At 49.4% G+C, this 19,478-nt stretch overlaps 1 protein-coding gene across 4 annotated transcripts in view; it reads left to right on the top strand.

The window, feature by feature from the left end:
* The first annotated feature begins 450 nt into the window (after positions 1-450).
* AKAP1 (A-kinase anchoring protein 1) overlaps positions 451-19,478 on the top strand; it is a 32,251-nt gene continuing 13,223 nt past the window's right edge. The window contains exon 1 of one of the 4 annotated variants that reach the window (XM_004481240.5): positions 451-667. The gene's annotated coding sequence lies outside the window, so the exon portion shown is untranslated. Of the gene's footprint in view, positions 668-10,676; positions 10,839-19,478 lie in introns of those variants that run through there. The other 3 variants (XM_058283926.2, XM_058283924.2, XM_058283925.2) reach the window with 3 other exon arrangements.

Below are 19,478 nucleotides of genomic sequence, written 5' to 3'. Positions count from 1 at the left end.
ACAAGAAAAATGCATTTGTTTGGTACCAAGCATCAGCATCACACAGTTATTTTGAGCCATTATTAACTGCCATGTAATTATACATTACAATACACTGAAGTACGGAAAAGCTCAAAGCCCCGAGGCAATGGGCGCCCAGTCCCTCTCCCGCCCCTTGGCTCTTTCCCGCGGCCCTTCGGATCCCAGGCAAGCAGGTGGCCTGACTACCCCTCCAGACCTCCCAAAACACGGGCGGGAAAAAGAAGGGAGTTTTCCTCAAAGCTCCGCCGGGACCTTTAAGCTCCGGCGCGGGCCGGATCCTGCCGAGCCCCGGCGAAGTTACAGCTCGTCTCGCGAGAGCACGAGCAAGGCCGCCCCTGGGAGCGCAGGGACCGCTCCAGACCGCGCCCCCGCTGGCGCCGCCGGGAGGCAACGGCCTCGGCGTGGGCGGAGCAGCCAGAGGCGCGCACGCGCAGGGGCGCGAGGGCGGGGGGCGGGGCTTTGCGTCCGGCCGCGGTTACGTCGCTGCGCGTCCTCAGTATTTAATGTCTCTGTGTTCCACCGGCCGGGGCGAGCACGTGTGGGAGCGTCCGGGCGCCGCGCTGCACGGTCCAGCGCCGGGGCAGAGGCGGGGGCCGGGGCGGGGGCGGCGTGAGGGCTCTGCGTCTGCACGATCGCCGAGGAGCGGGTAAGCTGGGGGCTCCGGGGAGAGCTGGCGTGGGGACCACCTGCCGGGCCCGGGAGGACGCCGCCGCGGGGATGATGGGGAGCCGGGGGTGCGGGGTGCACGAGCGCCCCCGAGGCCCGGGGCCGCCGGCTGTCAGGCGGGCCCTTCCTGTGCCTGTCGCCGCCTGCGCGCGCCGTCCCGCCCCGCCGGGGTGGGCTCAGCGCGGGCTCCTGCTGACAGATCGGGCGTGCGCGGCTCCCCGCCCCGCGTCCCCACCCCTGCGCTCTGCGCCCTAAGTTTCCCGAGCGCTCTGAAGGGTGTCTTCAGTGGAAAAGACCTGAGCGCGTCCCACCCAAGGTCGTCCAGTCCCACACGCGTTTACTTTTCAAAGGTCGTGTGTATCCAGCCTGAGCCTGGAGAGCGCGGCGGGGAGGGCTGGGGCCGGGCGGGGACCGGCGAGGAGGAGGAGGGCCCCAGGCCCCGCCGCGACCCTCCGCCCCTTCCGAGGGGCTGGAGTTGGACTGGTAACTTGGTGAGCCTCTCCCAACTTCAGGGCGGCCTCCTCGCCGGGGCTTCGCCCCCCACCCTAGGCCCCGCGGCGGTGACACACCCGGGCAGGTAGCTCGGCTCCAGGCTGTTGGATGCGCGGAACGAGGGTAGAGGCTGGATTTGCGGAACCGGGACGATGGGTCCGGAGGCCGACTGTGATCAGAACCCTATTTCCGGCCAAGGGACCGTTTGGACCGAGTTAGGGTTCGGAGGTCGCAGGCTTGGGCGTCTCTTGAATGGATTAGCTTTTATAGCCTCGTTTGCTTGCGGGGAGAGGCGGAGGCCGTCCAGTCCGCGGTGCCAGCCGACTTCGCGCCCAGGGGCGCTGCGGGCCACGTGCCGCGCCCCGCCTGCCGCCGTCGCCCCCGCCCCGCCTCTGGTCTAGAGGGACCCTGCGGGTTTCGGGGCTACGGGTTAAAACGTGCTTGGGGAATCCGTGGACTGGACGCCTCGGGGCGGGTTTACCTGTTTATGTTCAACTAATCAGTGCCGGAGGTTAGGGTTGCTCCCATTTCCCCACCCAGGGATGGGGGAGGAGAGGTGCTGGTGGAAGGGGGCCTTGCAGAACGCGCCGGAGACCGACGGAAGCCCTGGGCGTTGCGGGATCTTCCTCTCCCGGGGAGATGCCCAGGATGGTGTGCGCTCATCCGCGGGCGACTAACAGAAACCCGGTGGACTTCGCTCCAGGTGTGGATGAGGCCTCTCAGGCCAGTGGGGTGTAGGGATAGGGCAATTAGTGAGGTTAACGCAGCTCTCTTTTCCCTACTGAAGTGCAGGCTACTTGGTGTTTAAATTTATCTCCTGTAGAGAAGCGTGGGCTGCTGGACTTGGTACAAGCACATACCTGCAAATCCTGATGAAGGAACACTTCTGTTCAAGTTCACACACACACACACACACACACACAACCACTATTAATTCTAGTAACTAACAACCTTACACTTATAATTGCCAAGTCCTTCCTAAATTAGTAGTTTTGTTTTGTTTTTAAGGCTTAACTTGAATTAGAAAGCAAAGCTTGGGCTCTAGTAAGCACCACCCATTCACTTTGCCTTTAAAGGGACAGAGTGTCTTCGAAATGAGCAGCCAGCCTGATTCCTGTTCTTGACATTCAGGTGGCTCGTCTGCTGATTATTGAAGACTTTCTGAGCAGTATACAAGTGAAGTTATGTTTTGGAAGCATTCTGACTTGTATTGAACCTTTTCTTTTTCACCTCTAGTTCTGTGGGTTCTGGGTAATAATTCTTGGGTATATTCTCTATGAAATATGGTCTTAGGCTAGAGATTCTTCTCTACAGGTATGCAAATCAGGAAAGCATCTGTTGCTTTGTGGATTAGCCTCTCTTGCCCTGTGTGTTGTTAGATGATGACCCAGGCCCTGCAGGTAACTGATTCAAGCCAGTGAGTCAGGTTTAATGGATTTATGTCTAGCTGGAGTCCCTTGTAAGATTCTCTTACCTTCTAACAGTTTCTAGGAAATATTAATACATTCACACCTGACCACTGTAGGATGACATTGGAGGTAAGTGTCTGTTGCAAATGGCCTGCTCATGTGCCACAGAAGTTTTTGTGTCTCCAGTTGTAAGGATGCTGAGCACCAATATTTTAAAGCCATTTGTTCTGCTACCTGGTAACCCAAATTATTCTTGGACTTTGGACCCAGGCTGGGTCACAGTCATAGTCTGCGGGGAAAGGTAGTTTTAGTCTTCCCAGTGTTCCCTGTTCTGCCCTACAAGACATAAGACAAATTGAGGTAATATTGGTGAGACTGTGGATCTAGACTGTGCCTCATCCATGATGGGTGCTCAAGCATTATTTTCTTCCCCTAAGTACTAAGACTGACTTGACTTAATTTCTCTTGAATGACTTGACTGACTTGAATTTTATTAAAAGTATCCTACCTCTCCCCCAGCCTCTAATTTAGAAATCTGGAAGGAAAAGGAAAACAAATGGGTTTCCCCACCCTTTGCTAGCTAGCCTCCTGTTTCTAGCCACTACAACATGACTCTAGCCAGCACAGTGCACGGTGGATGCATTGCAGGGCTCTGAAGAGCAGTCAATCCCCCATGCCACTTCTTCCCAACCTGCCCTGTGAGTCTAGAATGAAAGGGCCTCTCTGCAGCTTGGTCTGTTCTCTTATTGTGGCAAAGTAGACAGTTCTTTCAGGTCTGAGTTAATTCCTTTGGTTTGTCATTATGAGCACCTCCTGGGAGGTGGTGGGTCCTACAGGCCTCTTGTCCCACTAAGATCATCTCAGACTGAGTACTAATCTCTGTGGGGGAGGGGAGTATATTTTAGGCCTAAACTTTGCTTCCTGGGGCAAGTTTCTGTTGTCTTCCACCTTTCTTCCTGGTGTACCTCACACAGGTTTCACTTTTATGACCATTTGACATTGAGTACCCATTGTATGTGGTGTTCCACTGAGTGAACTTGATGCCACCTGCTGGCCAAGGAACCCGATTTTAAACTTGGACAGTGGAAAACATGATCAGTGAGAATGTTTTGAGTAGGACAGGGTCTGATTGGAGAAGTAATTAGTGGGGACGTGGGAACTGAAATTTAGGGGATGCCTCTTCTTGACAGTTACTGTGCGAGGTGACTTACTGGCAAGCATCTCCCCAATCCTTTAATTTTCATACCTGTGAATACAGTCTAGATGGATACAGCTGGAGGTCATTCTGAATTGTTTCAATGCCTGTGTTTTCATGGGGTCGAGAAACTTAACGAGCATAGGTTTTTGGTGCTCCGTGGGCTGTTTTTCCTAATCTTTTTAAGCAGTGCAAGAAGATTGTATGTTTTCATTCAGCATTCTGTGGCTTTCCAGCAGTAAGTAGCTTTCAAGGTGTTCCTTTCCTTAACTTTCCCTTTCCTCTTACTAAATAGTTCAGAGGTATCTTCGTTCTGTCCAGGCAGGGCCTTGCTGTTTGGACGTTTCTGTGGCTCAGTTTTGGCAGGAGTCGGTAATAAGCCTGTTCCCATCCTATATTTCTGGCTGGCTGTGTTCACTGTCATGTGTCACTGAGGCCCCTTTGCACCTAGGAACGAATAGAGCCCTTAGGTGAATTCTGGAAGGTAGGCAGAGCTCAGGACTGATGAGGCTGGTTTCACGACTGGATTTAGCTGGCAAGAGCCCTGGACTGGGGAGTGAGGACTGGGTGCAGCTTTAGGGTTGAAACCTGGCTGTGATTCTAGAGAATCCTCTTGAAAAGAGGCTTGGCCAGCATGAACGCATTCAGATATACTCCAGAGATCCCTGGAGTAACAAGGTGCCTTGAGGCTGCTGGAAAGTGAGGGTGCCTTTAGGGACTGTGTATGAGGGGAGAAGTGTGTTTGCAGCTGGGGAAGCACAGCTCAGTGTGTAGTGCAAGTCCAGTGTGTAGCGCAAGTCAAAGACTTGAAAAAAAAACCCGTGCGTACTGCGTTAGGTACATCTCAACTTCTCTTAGCTCTAAAAGGTGCTACTTACTATTCTAAGCATTTTTATTTTTAAGAGCATCTCTATTCTCATCCTAAATCCATCATTACGGGAGAATGTCTAGAGCTGCCCTGTCCTAGAGAGTAGTCACTAGCCACTAATTAAATTTAAACTTTTAAAAATAATTTAAAAAGAAAAAAAAAGACAGTTCCTCAGTGGCATTAACTCCGTTTCAGGTGCTCAGTAGGCTCATGCGGCTATTGGCTGCCGTTCTGGACAGCACAGGTCTAGAACATTTTCCTCACCAAAGAAAGTTCTGTTAGACAGCACTGCTCTAGAGTGTTTTTTTGCCCAGGTCTAAAAGTTTATTGCTTCAATCTGTAAATTTCTAAAGCATCACATGTTTGGGTTTAGTCTTCTGCAATCCAGAAACCTAACAGCTTTGGCGACCAATTATTTTTGTGTTGGCTTTCTGGATGGCATGTTAAGCAAGTTCAGGGCTGCCAGTTGGGGGTGGGGAGTGATCAGTTTCGTGACAGTTTGAGGACCTTATCGAGGGGTCTGCGGACAGGAGCATGAAGCAGAAGGGCCCCTCGCTAAGCCCTTGGACGGCTGTTTTGGTTTGAGGGCCTGTGTGTTAGTCTGAAGGACCTTGCAGCGCCTGTGCTCTCAGTGCTTGGTCTTCAAATGTCAGATGTCACAGACCTGCCACATGGTCCTCCACTCACCTGGTGGCTTTCAGTGTGAGTCCTCTACTAAACCAGGCTTATGAATGTGTCAAGTCGGGGGCCTCCTCTTACAGCAGGTGCTGGGGGCATGGGGGGGGGGGGGAGTTGTGCCCCAGTGGGGATCCTGGTGAGTTGGTATGGGAGAGCCCTGGGGTGAGCAGTGCCCCTCAGCCAGTCCTGGTTGTGCTTTGTCAGAATCCTGCTAGACCGACTGCTGGCATATTATGTGGGTTCTCCTTTCTTGGAGGCAGACAGCAGAAGATGTACAGCAGACACTTATACTTGGCACTTTAGGGGGAGTTTTCCAACTGTTCCATTTTAATTCTTTGAGCCCTATGAGGTTAAGGCTCTTTGTTGTGGATGAGAAAGCTGAGGCTCAGAGGAGGGTGGGCTGGCCCCCAGCTCGGCATGTGGCTGGGCTGGCTTGAGACCTGGATTTCTTCTTCGCCTTGCCCAGAAGCTGTTTCTTATTTACTGCCCATTATCACTCCTGCCTTATCCTGAAAACTAAAACTAGGTTTTTAAAAGCTGAAAGCCTTTTATCCCACAGACTGTGATTCATTCTGTTCTGTGCTTTGGGTTACTTAGCCTCCAAACAACCCTTTGAGGGTGGTACTGTCACCCCATTTTACAGGATCCTACTCTTTAACCCTCTGGCCTTTCCAAAGCCATATTTTTTCTGAATTCTGTAGCCATTTTGCCCTTTTGAACTGCAGGTAATGTAATAACTGGATAAAAAAGCTCTGTCGGTGCTGTGTTATCTGTCGACAGAGATAGCTGTGCCTTGAGGCCTGGGAAAATTCCCTGGAGACAATGCTTAACTCAGTCTCCTGGTTCTCAAGACAACCTTGAAGTCACTCATTCCCTGGCTAATAATAACGAGGCCTGTCAGACCTCACGTGGAGGTCACAGGACCAAACCCTGGCCCTCACCATGCTGTCACCCGGGAGTACCTTGGCCGCAGTTGGAGGTGTTAGCAAGATCTGCTCAAGCATAGCCCCAGCTCCCCTTCTCCAGCCTTGGCCTGGCTGTGCGTTTGTGACGACCGGGGACAACGGATCTGAAGGCCCAGTCAGTCTTCAGTGGGAAGGGCTGGACTGGTTCTCACTTGTGTTGAGCTCTGCTGTGAGGGAGGCCAGCACTTGGAAGTACATTGAGCTCTGTCTGCAGCGAGAAAGGCCCGGCTGGAAATAACCTCCCTGCTTTGTCCTTTGCCTTTCCTGTGTCCCGTCCGGCCCAGCATGGGCTGTCATGCTATTTTTAGCAGGTGGTATCCTTTAGGAGGGCCAAGAGCATGTGGCTGTAGTGTATGGGGTAGGTCCTAGTAGAAGTGCTGCTACCACCACCTAATCAGAGGAGGGAAGAGAGTAAAGCTGCTCTCGAATCCGCCCGGGTGTGTGTGGTGGTGGATGCTTGAGAGGTCTCTGGGGCTGCCTTTTCTATCCAGGTTCTGTGGCAGGGGCCAGGCCTGCGTGACGAGGCAGGCACCTTGGGGTCAGGACTGCTCCCCTGGGCAGTGAGGGCCCCCAGTAGCCAGTTTCTCAGGAAACCATGGAACCCCATTTTCCTGTGGAGTCACCCTTGCTTGGTCGCTAAATGGTCACTGAAAGCTGTGAAACGGCATGGCTCTGCCGGCAGCCTGATTGCTGGAGTCCTCTGGTTTCGGCCACGCCAACAGCAAAACCTGGACTGAGAAGGCAAAGCCATGTCCCCAGGGAGAATTCTTTACTGGGAAGCCACTGAGGCTGAAGAGGCATGAAGAAGTTTGACAAACAAGTTCTTCTCTTCCCCACCGTTCTCTCTCTCTCTCTCTTTTTTCGTTCCTCCTCTTTAGGAGCTGCCAAGTCCAGCCCATCTCTCTGTTTCTGGTTGGGAAAGCTTTGAGCCATATAAGGTGCTCTTGCCTGTGGTTTATGTTGGCTGGAGAGAGAGGTTGTTTTAGTGAAGTCCTGATACAAAGAAGCGGCCAGGGCTTGTGTGTGTGCGCCTCCGGGGGTGGGGACTGTAAGGCTAGCGTGTGGCTCTCTGCTTCCTGGCAAGCACACTTCCTGAGAACTTGACCTAAGAAGTGAGCCCCTGATGACCCCCTACCCTCCCGGGCTGGCTACCAGCTCCGGAGGCATCCTGTTTCTGGAACAGGTTCAGGAAGCAGCTTCTGTTTATTATTTGAAGAAACTAAAGCTCCTTAGCTCTCTGGAGGGCCACGGGAACATTGGTAAACCCATTCCTCGGGGTTCCAGTGGGCCCAGAACCACCCAAAAGAGGTACTTCTGCCTGCTGGGTTAGGGAGCGATTTCTCTGGCTACAGCCAGCCTTGACTTTGCCTCCCCCTCTTGCCGTCGCTTGTCTGCCTGGTGGTTCTGCTCTAGGACTCTGCCAGGAACTCCCTTCCCCATCACATCCCGGCCTGCTCCTCCTCACTGTTCCAGCTCCGGTGCCACCTCTGAGACATGCCCCAGCTAAAGCACCCCTCCCAAGCACACTCCATTCAGCCTTCCTCAACCGGAGCTCCTCATCTAGACCACAACACAGAACCAGGGCTCCAGGCCCTGTGGCTCAGTTCTCCTGGGTAGTGTCCTTCTAGATCAGGGGCTCTTAACTTTTTTTTGTTCCATGGACCCCTTCTCAGAATGTAACAACAGATAGTTTTATGACACTCAACACTGGAGGTCAGAAAAAATAAAGATAGTACTTTTTTTTTTTCCCCCCAATCCAGGTCATAGACCCCCTAAAATCTTTCCACAGACCCCTTGGAGAGGTCAGTGGCCCCCCGGTTAAGAGCCCTGTTCTAGATGCACTGGAGTGTAGTAATTCATTACCTACAAGTGGTGCTTTAGGGCTCGCTTCCCTACTGAACTCCACTGAGAGGCTGCAGGGTCTATTCCATTATCTGTGTGTTACCTTTTGAAATTTAGCTCCGGACATTCCCGCTCCTTTACTTCCTTGAGGGCTGTCTCCTTGTGTCTTGAATGGGACTGGGCTCACAATAGGCTATGCAATTCTATTTAAATAACTAGTCCTGAGGGCTACCTGGCTAGCCAGACAGTGAGGTGGGGAGACCAGGTGCTTTGGTTTCTGAAAGTCTGTGGAATAAGCATGTTCTCTTTTTTGATTGTTACTATTATGTCAGGGCAGTTGGGGGTCTGTGAAGGAAGCAAAATGGATGCTAGTTATTATTGAAAAATAAAGCTTTACAAGTTTGTATGTAGATGCGCTGGCACCACTTAATACATACTTACAATGATGGTTAACAAGAAACATCATATGAAGCTGTATGGTAATTGAGCATCCTTTGCTACTTGTATATACTTAAGAATGTATTGATTTTTCTACCAAAGGCTTGTGTGCAGAAAGATGTCCTCTTGACTTGCATTAGGTTTGAAAGAGCAGTTATTCTTAGCCCTGAGTCGTGACCCCTCTCCCAGCCCCTTCTCTTCTAGGTACAACTACTTTCACCTCTTCTTGGTGTTTTCTGCCATTTACCTCTAGATTTCTAAATTGTATCCTTACTTATTTTGGTCGTTTTTTATGTTATCTGATTTGTTTTCTACTACAGAAGATAAGGATACCACTCATTCCGTACATTTGGTCAAGTTAACCATTCAGAGTTTACATTATTATAATGCAAACATTGTTAATGGCTGAAAAGTTCTTTGTTTCCCGCATTTTCTTTCTTGTCTGCCCTGTTCCTCCTCTCGCAGTTAATTTCCTTAGTTTCTTTTGCTTTTTTTTTTTTTTTTTTTTAATGTATCTCACTGATTCAGGATTCTCCCCTGAGCCTCTGCCAGTTGCTGTATAGCTCTTCACACTGTGGTTAAACCTACCAATTGAGGAATAATCCAGCACTTCCACGTTGCTCTCGGGAAGCATCCCTTTCCCCTGGCTTTGCTTCCCCTGCATCTTGGGACCCCCCTCTCACCTTCTCTTGCCATTGTTTCCTGGATCCTATATCCTTGACTGACTTTGTTTCGCAGCGCCCATCTTCCAGTAGCTTGCTGGGTGGCAAGTCTACAGAGATTATAGGGCACGTAGAGCTCTTCAACAACCAGCAGAAGACCTGGCTTTACTCTGAAGAAGTTATAAATATGAGGGGCCCTGGATTCGGGGCCCCAGGTAGTGGTGAGATGGTCTTGACACAAATCCTGCATATGAAGTGGGGTACCTCCTCCCACTCCCAGAAGCTGGCACTCAGGCTACTGTTCCCTCACCTCTCACCCCCTACCCCAGACCAGGAGAAGAGTCTACTCTGAGGAAATTGGCAGCTTTTTCCCCTGTTCATCCCCACCGCCACCCTAGCCAGGACGCTTGCCTGTGTCTTGGACAAACTGCCACTTTCCATTGGCCAGTGGCAGTGGGTGGCAGCAATAAGCTCACTGGAGAAAAGGTCACTGGTTTTATGCCCTAAGAGAAACTGTGAAAGACTTGAAAGCACCTGAGTGCAGTGTCTTTATCTGATTCATTTCTCTTTCCCACCATGCTTTGTACCTTTAGGAGCCAATAAATATTTGTTGAATAGAAATGACCTACTTATGCCTTTCTGTGATTTCTGGGTTGGTCTTCTTACGTTGGCTGCTGTTTGGAAAATCAGCACCTGATCTCTTTGCTTTGCCCACCATTTGAGGTGAGTATATGAAAGTTCTTTTTGCCTCAGATCAGCATCTTTTCTGATTTCTTTTGTAAACACATCTTTATTAGCACTTAGTAGGCTTATTGTCAGATCACACCTTCATACCTTTTGGGCAGTCCTCTAGTTTTCTATGGTCATGGGCAGGAACTCCATGTCCCCAGGAATGTTTTCCTGGCACTTGCTTTGCACCGTCCTCAGAAGCCTGTCAGAATTCAGTTGTAAAGCAAGGTAGTTGCCAAGAACGGAGAGGAGGGCCAGGATGGACATATTCTTAAAAACTTTTCAAAAAACCATTCCCCTGCCCCCCAGTGAAGCTGTGGGGAGAATTCTGTGGACTGAGGCTGGACCTCCTGTGGTGTGGGGCCGCAAGAAGCTGGGAGGCCGGGCAGTCCACCCTTGTGTCACTCCCTTTATTCCCAAGTGCAGTCCACCCTTGTGTCACTCCCTTTATTCCCAAGTTTTCAAAACCAAGGGTTATTCTCTTTGGGCTGGAGGACGGGTTCTTAGCCTGAGATGAGCATGCCCCGAGGCAGGGGCTTTTGCCTTCTGGCGGCCTGAGCATCCCCAGAGTGTGGCTGGTCTGGCCCAAAGCCTGGGCTGGAGCCATCACAATGGAGGGTGTGGGGGGACAGCCCCATTGTGAGCTAACGTGGAATCTTTAGGGTGCCAGCCCGAGTCACAGTGCACTCAGGCCCCCACAGGATAAAGGGAGCCAGCCTGTGAACACCGGGCCTGGGCTGAGGCCAGCACACCTGCGGCATGGCTCCAGCACCCTGATTCCTGGGCCCACAGCCATGCTGCCGAGGGTGAGTGGCCCAGACTTACCACCCCCACCCTCAGTGGCCAGGACCCAGCACGTGCACATCCAGCAAGGTAGGCGTTGGCCCCCTTCCTCGGTGCTTTCCTTCTGAGACCATCCTCTAGAACTGGGCTGTCCAGGACTGTAGCCACCAGCCACATGGGGCTATAGAATCAACTAAAATTAAATAAAACTAAAAATCCCACTCCTCAGGCATACTGGGCACGTTTCAGTGGCTCGTTAGCCTTGTGTGGCTAGTGGCCCCTGCGTTGGACAGCCGTCACCGTTTGGATCTCCAGCCTTTGTCTCTTGTGACCTGCTCTGCTTTGATCTGGTCACGGCTGCCACAGCTCTTTCTGGCTCCCCACTGCCCTGGCAGTAAAGGTCCAACTTCATTTGTCTGACCCCTACCAGCTCCCAGACTTGCTCCCTCTCTACTCTGGAGCTTGCTGCCTACTCCCACCCCAAAAAGCACCTTAGACCTAGAATCTTAGTTTTTGCCATTTTTTCCTGTCCCTGCCCATTGCAACCTAAGGAAATCCTAGCCCTCTTTGAGGGAGCCTTCCTGGGCTCTCTCTACTTAGCTCTTAGTCTTGGCTGCTTGTGGTATTTGTGTGTGTGTGTGTGTGCGCGCGCGCTGTCAGAATTGTGAGCTTCTGGAGGGGAGAAACCTTTTCTTGTACCGACCCATTTGAATGTCCCTGGAAGGTGTATAACCTGGTGGAGAATCAACACCACTTCTGCTACAAACCCATACGCACTCTTTGAGTCTTGCAAAGAACTTCTGGGTGTGTGATCCTCCTGGCCGACTCACTTGAGAGTGAGGATGCTTCAGGCCTGGCCCCTGAGCCCTGCGTGTGCTCTGAATGGCCCAAGTGCTGTGTGCTTGGCGCTGTAGGGCTGGAACTTCTTGAGGAGGCTGAACACTTGGGGACAGTCATTAACAGTGAACCCACATCCCTGGAATGGAAGAAGGTTCAAATTTAATTTACAGGGTGTGTGTATGTTCACTCAGAACCCAAAACATGTGGCTTCGCTGACCGGGCTCAGGCCCAGACTTGGCTTGCTGAGCTCTGCTCTTAAATGCTTGCTTTTAACATGGACTTTCCCATCAATTCCTTGCAGCTCTTTTTCACAATAACGCCAAGCCAAATGGGCAGTCACTGGGACCAACACTTTCTGTACCATTCCCAGGGATTCGTGCTTTTGTTTAGCAGAAAGGTCTAGGCTGCAGTGATTACACGGTCAGCCGGGCTGTGAGTGAGTCCTCCACTTTTCCGAGAAGCTGCAGGTACCTCTCTGGAGAAAGAAGGGATCCTTTTAAAACCTGGAGTAGTGAGCAGATGAACGCAGAGGTGTCTGGGGCTGTGGCCTGTGCCTGCCTTCAGATCTGTGTGACCACCTGGCAACCAGCCAGCGCGCATCTATTCCTGGGTAAAAGGACCTGCTAAAAATAAGCGGCAGCTTTTTAATTCCAACAGATTTAAAATAGCCAAGTCCCACCAGCCCTAGGCCTGGGTTCTGTGGCCTCCTTCTGGGAGGCTTTTCCCTGTCGAAGCGGGAGGCCCTAGGGAGGAGCCAGTGTGCTCTTCAATTAGCTTGTGAGTGTGCAGGCTCTTCGACCCACCTCGTTAAATGCCCCTGAAATCTTGAGAGTTTCTGGTTTGAAAAAACAAAAACAAAAAAACCCTCAGGGCAAAGAGCAACTGTTTGAGTCCATTTGTGCCTGGAGGGAAGGTGGCAGGGCCTGGGTGGGGCTCCCCTTGTGTTACTGTGCAGGGAGCCAACCTGAACGCTCAAGAAAGCTGGGTGCCTCCTCCTCCACTCTTCTAGACAGATCTGACCACGTTTGTATTTGACTGAGGTGAGACTGGCCCAAGGGTAGGACACTGGAGGGACTAATGTTTTCTTGACTGTGGGCAAGTGGGGTCACCCTGGAGGAGCTGGGTCAGGCCCTGTGAGGTGCCTCAGGGCAGTGGGCGCCCTTAGTGGAATGCAGGGAGGCTCAGGTGTGTTGCAGCCAAGGTCTGCCTCCCTGCTCAGGTGTGTTGCAGCCAAGGTCTGCCTCCCTGCTCGGGTGTGTTGCAGCCAAGGTCTGCCTCCCTGCTCGGGTGTGTTGCAGCCAAGGTCTGCCTCCCTGCTCGGGTGTGTTGCAGCCAAGGTCTGCCTCCCTGCTCAGGTGTGTTGCAGCCAAGGTCTGCGGTGGGATGCTGCTGAAGCAGCGGTCCTCACCTCTGATCTTGGTGGAGGTGGCCCAGATCCTAATCAGTCTTCCAGTAGCAAGGGAAAACCACGCTTCCCTTCGAATCTCTAGGGATCTCATCCCTCTTTCCTCTTCACACGGGGCAGTTCCTGTTCTTGGAAGCAGCCATGGAGGGAACGGCTTTGTTTGGAAGTCTCTCTGGCAGAAGCAAGGTCACCTGATTCCTGGTTCCTGGTCTCTTTAGCTCGAGTTCAGAGTGGGGGTAGGGACTTTAGAACAGCTGTGCAGGACACTGGAGGTTTGGTGCTGTGGGCGCTTGGGAGTCGAGGTGGGACTTGCTGGATGTCATGGGTTGGGTGTTGTTGGGTAGTGTTCTTAAACACCTTCAAGGAGGCCCTCCTGGCACCACGGGCGTGGGGCGGCCCAGGATCTGGCCTGGAAGCAGTGCAGGAACAGTGCTTCCTGGACTGTGATTCTCAGCTGAGTAGGTGCAGCTGACTGTAGGTGGCTGTAGGTTGTGGGTCTGGGGGTTTAGCACCTGGGGAACAGGCTGGGCTGGGAGGGCTGTTGGATGACTCGAGTTGGTGTCCCAGTGGACTCTAAGGCAGCAAACAGGGTCACATGTTATGCCCATAGGTGGCAGTTCTCTGTGCATTTAGTCGGAAGCCCTTCGAGAACAGAGCAGAAGTGGTGGGAGGGCCTTGGCGCCTTGGGGCTGAGGGCTGGGTTGTGGCCTGGCCACACTGGAAGGCATGCATGAGAGTTGGACCTCTGTCTTATTGTCGTATAGCCAGCTCCTGGGGTCTTCGATGGGCAACCGCTGGAGAGTCAGGGCCCCTAGGGGTCAACTTTTAATTTTTTTTTTTTTTAAAGATTTATTTTTTTAATTTATTTTTCTCCCCCCTACCTGCTCTCTGCATCCATTCACTGTGTGTTCTTCTGTGTCCACTTGTATTCTCGGCAGCACCAGGAATCTGTGTCTCCTCCTCGTTGTGTCATCTTGCTGCGTGAGCTCACCATGTGTGCCGTGCCACTCCTGGGCAGCTCAGTGTGGGGTGCACTCATCGCGTGTGGGGCTCTTGCGTGGCACAGCACTCCTTGCGCACCTTAGCACTGCGCATGGGCCAGCTCACCACATGGGTCAGGAGGCCCTGGGTTTGAACCCTGGACCTCCCATGTGGTAGGTGGATGCTCCATCCATTGAGCCAAATTTGCTTTCCAACTTTTAATTCTGAGTAGGGGACTTCTCCTAGGCGTTTTGAGAGAGGCAGTTTCCCCCTCTCCTCCCCCCCACCCCATACAAATTTGAGCCTCTGGCCTTGGATCATATTCCCTTGGTACATATGACCACATCCTATTGGGTGGGTAGGACCAAAGATTCTTTTCTTCCTCTTTACTCTTCTTTCCTGAGCTCAGAATTGCTAGAAATCTGTGGGAATTGCAACTATAAACCTTGTACTTCTGAAATAAGGTTGCCTAATTAAAGAGGAGTTGATCTATATTTACTGACGAGATGAAAATCTGGATTCAGATCTCTGCTCCACTTCCTTTTAGCACAGCCGCATTGGGTGGGGGTTGATCTCCTGACAACAGGCAATGGGCATCCTTGCCCCATCCTGAGACTGCCCTTCCCCCACAGCCCTTTTCCCTTCTCCACATGTCTTTGCATGAAATACATTGAACACAAAATAAATCTTCCATAATCTACCACTTTTTTGGATGTGTGTAGGCTGTGATTCTCAAAGTTGACTGCACACTGGAATCACCTGGGTTATAAATCAAACTGCTGCCTGGTTCTCTTTTCCCTGCTTAGAGATTCTTATTTGATTGGTCTGGATGCTTCGGAATTTTAAACACTTTCCAAGCGATTCTAATGTATAACCAAGTTTGAGAACCAGTGGTGAAGAAATTTAAAATCACTCTTATCAAAAGGAAGAAGTAAAACCATCTTTATTCACACATAAGAAATCCCAATGAATATACTTTAAAAAAACAATTAGAGCTGATAAAGAAGTTCAGTGCATACTCAAATCCTGCAGGACACAATCTTCCCTCACAGCTGTAAATGGCTAGGTATGTATCCTTTTCAGTTTTTCCATGAGATGTGGAAACATGGAAAAACTAGAGTTCACAAATGCATGTTAGTGTACAAATTTTGTTTTCTGTATCTTGACTGTTTTTCCATGTCAGTACATGAGATTAACTTCATTCTTTGGCATGGCGTATTAGTCAGAGTTCTCTAGGGAAACAGAACTAACGGACATAAGCATACATGTATGTTCTTGTACATGTACATGTAAATGTTGTGATATTATAGGAATCGACTTACACAGCTGTGGGGTTGGCAAGTCTGAATTCCATAGAGCAGGCCTGAAGTTGGGAACTTTAATGAAGGTTTTGATAAATTTCCAAAAAGAACCTGGCTGGCTGAAGTAGAGATAGAAATTCTTTTCAATTGCTGAAAGCATCAGTGCTCCCTTTAAGGCAGGGGTTCTTAACCTGTTTTGTTCCATGGACCCCTTTACCAATCAAATGAAAACCATGGATTCCTTACTAAGTCCACACCACACTGTGTTTAATATGTATCACATCTGTACTAACAATACAAGAGTAATGTTTTTTGTTTTTTGTTTTTAATTTAAATTCGAGCTCATTTACCCGTCTGCTTTAAGGCCTTCATCTGATTGGATGAGACCTCTCTGTTTGCTGAAGGCAGTCTCCTCTATTGATTGTAGATATAATCAGCCTTGGATACAATCAACTTACTGATGATTTAAATCCTCAACATGTCCCCACAGTAACAATCACGTCAATGTTTGTTTGTCCAAACAACTGGACATCATAACCTAGTCAAGTTAACACATGAACTTAACCATTACAGGTCACCCCTTGTCAACTTGGCACCCATGCACATCTCTTTAAGCCATACTTAATCTCTAAATAAAAAAAATAACAGTCAACTTTTGCCTAACGTAATTCACCTGTCCTGCATACAATTGGAAACATGCAAATCCTTCCCCAGAAGAGAATACAAGTTCTTGGGTAATTGTCACTCTTAAACTTGATATCCTGTAACTTAAATAACATGAAGTTAGAAGAACTTGTGTTATATGATAAGGAGATAGGGAAGAAAATGATATATATATGGTCATTCATAACCAAACAAGGAAGAAATACTTACAACCATTATAGTCCTCAGGTCTGTAACTGGTCACGTGGTTGTAGCTTGTATTTATAACTTACTTTCCACTGCCCTTTATATATCCCTTACCCTTAGCAAGCTGGTCATGGTTCTTTGCTTGGTGAACATTCCTAAAGGGTTTGGGCCATTAGTAGACCTGCCTGGATTGGGTCATGGAGATTTTAATCACAGGGCATGGTAGTAATAAGAGACGTCCTATGGAATCTCTTGTATTCCAGGCAAACACTTTTTTACCTCCATTGTGTAGTTGCACTCCTATTTCCTCTTGATAATCAGAAACAGTCAAGTCAACCCAGCCAGTATAATAATTACCTTCTTTGCTGTGGATTCAGAGGCACGAGGAGCCCAAAGAGGCTGGTAGCAATCTTAACTTCTAGTTCAATTGAATCATTGTTGTGTCTCCTGGTGGTGGAAGCACTCCTTCTTTTGGAATTAAGACCTGTAGACCAGGAGATATAGGACTTACAAGTATTTTCTTCTATTCTATGGGTTGTCTTCACTTTCTTTCTTTTTTATTTCTCTCCCCTTCCTCCCCTCTCCCCCTGTTATCTGTTCTCTGTGTCCATTTGCTGCGTGTTCTTCTTTGTCTGCTTCTGTTGTTGTCAGCGGCACGGGAATCTGTGTTTCTTTTTGTTGCATCATTGTGTTGTGTCAACTCTCTGTGTGTGCGGCGCCACTCCTGGGCAGGCTGAACTTTCTTTTGCGCTGGGTGGCTCTCCTTATGGGGTGCACTTCTTGCACGTGGGGCTCCCCTACGCGGGGGACACCCCTGTGTGGCACGGCACTCTTTGTGCGCATCAGCGCTGTGCGTGGGCCAGCTCCACACGGGTCAAGGAGGCCCGGGGTTTGAACCGTGGACCTCCCATGTGGAAGACAGACGCCCTAACCACTGGGCTAAGTCCGCTTCCCGAGTCTTCACTTTCTTGATGGTGTCCTTTGCACAAAAGTTTTTATTTTGATGAAGTCCAATTTACCTATTTTTTCCTTAGTTGCTCATGCATTGGGTGTCATATCTAAAAATCGCCAAATCCAAGGTCATGAAGGTTTACCCCTATGTTTTCTTTTAAGACTTTCATAGTTTTTGCTCTTACATTTAGGTCTTTGACCCATTTTGAGTTAAGTTTTGTATATGAAGTCTCAGTGGGCATTCTTACTATACAGAATTTTTTACCTTTTTGTAGGAAAGGGTCCAGTTGTGGGATTTCGGGGTCAAAAGGTATGGCCATCAAGTTGTAAGAACTAGTGCCAAAGTTTCTCCAAACAGGTAGTACAAATGTTACTGAATTCTATCTAGGTTCTTGGTTATGCTGCAGAAATGAATTTCAAAAGCACGCTGGGTAAGTTAGGCCAGTAATTTATTCAGGTAGGGAGGCAAGAGAAATGTGAGAAAGTAACAGAAAATAACAGAACAGGGGTCCCAGGTAGAGAGGAAGGGGATGAAAAGGGATAAAGAGAGCTGATTTACAAGATACAATTTCCCACTATAGATTATAAATTTCCAGGTTTGCTTGTGTGGCCACATGGCAGAGCAAAAAAATGGCAACAGCAGTGCACAGAGGGCAGGGCAGGGCAGGTCTGCAGGCAAAAGAGCAGGGAGGGCCAGAGCTCCGGTTTGTGCCTGGCTTTTAAACTATTATTCGACCCCTTGCTAATGGCAGGGGGTGGGGTTCCAGCTGTTTGCTGTTTGGATTGATTACCCCACCCATTAATCCCTTAGTTAGGACCCAATGATAAAGTTTCTAGGGAACATCTGGGGCTTTTCCTTGTTCTCAGGAAGGAGTCTTTGTTCTGGGTAGCAGAATCCCAAGGGTGGGGGTTCAAGCAGCCATCCTGGGGGTTACCAATGTCCACATGGACTCTCTGTCACATTCCAGATCTGTCTATTCCCTGACTTACTAGCTGCTTCACAAACTTCCTCTTTCTCGGCCCATACAGTACATCTTTCCCATGTCGATCCACTGTTTAGTGGGTTTGAGATTTAACGTGGGGTAGCACTTGGGTTCAAATCCCTTGTATGACCCAGACTTATTTTAACCTTTTCTGGGACAGTTTTCCACTTTTAAAATGGGAATCCATTTCAAACCAGGTGTTTGAGGATTAAATGATGCAAAGAGAAGTGTTTAGGAAAAGTTGCCACATGCTTGAATCTGAAGTCATGTGGTACATCCTCAAAGCTTTCAGCTCCGAGGTATTAGTACAAAGTCTTCTGAGCCCTGGCCGCTGCTTAGCTCTGCTTTGTACTTTCCAATCCCATTGCTTCCTCTTCATATATTAGCAAGGTTTATATTTACAGCTGGGGGGATCTTTTGGAGATTATTACCCAGATCTCACTTTGGGGGCAGAGTTTGTCTTTTAGCATTCCTTGACGACCTGTAGATGCATATGAATTTTGTTGGGGTCTTGTTGAAATGAGATTTCTGATCCAGGAGGTCTAGAGTAGAGGCTGAGATACTGCATTTCTTGGAGGGTTTGGTTCCCAAAGGATGGTCGAAGATAAGTCCTAGAGCAGTGGTCCTCAATACTGACTGAACAATCGATCAGGTAGAAAGAATCACTTGGGCAACTGTTAAAAGAACATATGCTCTGGTTTTGCCAGAGAACATTAATATTTGTTACCTCTGCAATAAAACACAATCAAGGTATAATTCGTCATGTTAGTTAGAGGATTTTAGGTTTTAAGAATTCATTTTTGCAGATGAATTAAAACTTGCCGGTAGGCGAGGCACTGAATACAAGTGTTCTAAGATGTTGCTTATCTCTGACAAGATCTAACACTGCTTTGCAAAGTGCTTAATAGCTGCCATCTCAACTAATCTTCATAGCAACCATTCTTTAAGAGAAGTGCCCCCATCTTACAGATGAAGAAAATTTTCTTATCTCCTGTATATGTCTATTTGCCTTTTTCTAGGCCTTTATCAATTTTCCTTGCTTGGATCTATCCAATTTAGATCTCTGGGTTCCCTTTGCTTGACATACTTTGCATCCTGCCCCTTGAAGAATCATCTTCTGGAAACAGATTTTGGGCTGTATGCCTTGCAGACTTGTGCTGGTTCTCTCATGCCTATATGATAGGGTCCAGATTCCACCACATGTCCCTAGGACCCTGACCATCCCCACTGAACTACTTGAATTCTTTAAGCATGGCCTGTATCTTAATAACCCTCACCCTGGAACGCTCCCCTCTCCTTTTGCAATCTTACTCATCCTCCCGGATCTGTTGCTGCAGAACAAACTGTTCATTCATTAACTCATGATTTTGGTACATGTGAGGGCTGTGTACATATAGGTTCTCTGGGTGCTTAAAAATAT

The sequence above is a fragment of the Dasypus novemcinctus genome, chromosome 21 (genome assembly GCF_030445035.2).
Source record: "Dasypus novemcinctus isolate mDasNov1 chromosome 21, mDasNov1.1.hap2, whole genome shotgun sequence".
In the NCBI taxonomy this organism is placed as follows: domain Eukaryota; kingdom Metazoa; phylum Chordata; class Mammalia; order Cingulata; family Dasypodidae; genus Dasypus; species Dasypus novemcinctus.
This window is presented reverse-complemented; position numbering and strand designations above follow the sequence as displayed.